The following is a 1,876-nucleotide window of genomic DNA, read 5'->3' as shown; positions in this document are numbered from 1 at the left end:
GGTAGAAAAATCTCAACTATTTCACCACAACTCATATGAGTTATATTGGATATACAAGTGCAAATATTTTTGAAAAACCCAAATAACTAAAATCTTACACTCATTAACTACAACAACTAAAAAATATTTATAGCCCTCAAATGTAAGTAGAAGAACTCAATTTTTGGCCATGAAATGACACCATTTTCTCACACTCAAAATGATGTTAAATTTCATGAATGAAACAATATATATTACTTTGGTTGAAGCCCCATTTTCTTCCCCAATTTCCCAACGTATAAATCCTTAGACTTGATCATACCAGGGACTAATCCAATGATCGTTGTGAACGAAAATTGAGCCACTGCATCTTGCCTTCCTAACGAAACGATGATCTTAGGCGATGATCGAGGCTTGTATATTGCAAGTTTTCTTTCTTTTCCTCCGCTCATCAAAAGTTTAAGTTCCTGCTAACGAAGAAAGCGTTAGAATTCAATTGAATAATAATAACAACAGGGACATACACAGTATTGATGAGAAAGTCGAGTTTACGCAAACCTTACTCCTACTTTGTCAAGTGAGAATTCAAACGAATAATAGAATCGAAAAATTCAAGTACTGGCTAGCTGCTTCAAGTCCTCTGGCTACAACTATATTATCAAAAAGATACAAAATGTCATTTAAATCAACTGCACGCTGACCTTACCTCTTGCAACAACATATCCAGTGTAATCCCACAAATGGGGTCTAGGGAAGCTATCAAGGTTGTTTCCAATAGACCCTCGGTTGTAGTTTCTCTATTGCAACAAAACTAAAAATATCACCACCCTTCACATATGCTCGAAGGATGCAGCCCATGATTTTTTCATATTCAGACTAATACTAATCCAAGTCATTTCAAGAATAAAATGTGATCAATTAACCTACCATTGTCTGGAAAGGAAAAAATCAAAGGCGAGTTGGAATTAAAATGGCCCACCACATAGAGAAATAGAACTAACTAATCGTAAGTCAAAGGAACTCAATACCACAACTGCTGCACTATTTCCTTTACAGTAAACAAGACGCCCATAGTGTATTGGTCCTCCCGTAATATGTGTCTATCCAATGCACCCAGAGTTTATCCTTTTTTTTGCATACATTCCCATTCTAACAATTGAAAATTTTGATATGGATCACCATTAAGAACTTTGCCTGAGGTATAAATTTCTATTTTCCCTGTTTAGAAATGTTTCCTATAGCTCCTAATTGTGATGCTTCATTTACACATTTTTAAAATTTCATCTTATAATAGGTATAAAGTGTGTCTGAGTCAATTAGATATTACAGACTTGCAGCTAATTGTTATGCATTATATAATTGCATATTTCTTTTAAGGATGTTCTATGCGGAACTGAGCTCATTATTTATTTTGTTAGTAGAAGCCAAAAGTTGATATGATAGGTGAACTAGAGAGGAGGGGGGGCAAATCACCATCCTCCTGCCTCTTATGTGGCTCTTGACTATGAGCAGGAGATTGAAACTATCAAGAGCAGCTCCTCCACTGAAAAGAACTATGAATTGCCTGATGGACAAGTTATTACCTTTGGTGCTGAGAGGTTCCGTGTCACGCCCCGAACTACCCCCGAGACGCGGACACGGGACCTAGGACCACAAGTGATCCCAAGCTAACCCTGCTGGCATGATCATGAGCATACTAAAGATAATAAACTGATGCGGAAGCTAAATCATAAATAAATCTGAAAAGATGGGGAATACCCATATACTATAGCTGAATATATCAAATCTGAGAGTTTAATACAAAAGAAATATCAAACTCAAAACACTAAGCTGAATCTAACTATGTCTGAAATAAGCCTCTAAACTGACTAGAAATGTTGGGACATGCCCCAACTAG

This window comes from Solanum tuberosum, unplaced genomic scaffold (genome assembly GCF_000226075.1).
Source record: "Solanum tuberosum cultivar DM 1-3 516 R44 unplaced genomic scaffold, SolTub_3.0 scf00017, whole genome shotgun sequence".
NCBI classification, from domain to species: Eukaryota; Viridiplantae; Streptophyta; class Magnoliopsida; order Solanales; family Solanaceae; genus Solanum; species Solanum tuberosum.
This window is presented reverse-complemented; position numbering follows the sequence as displayed.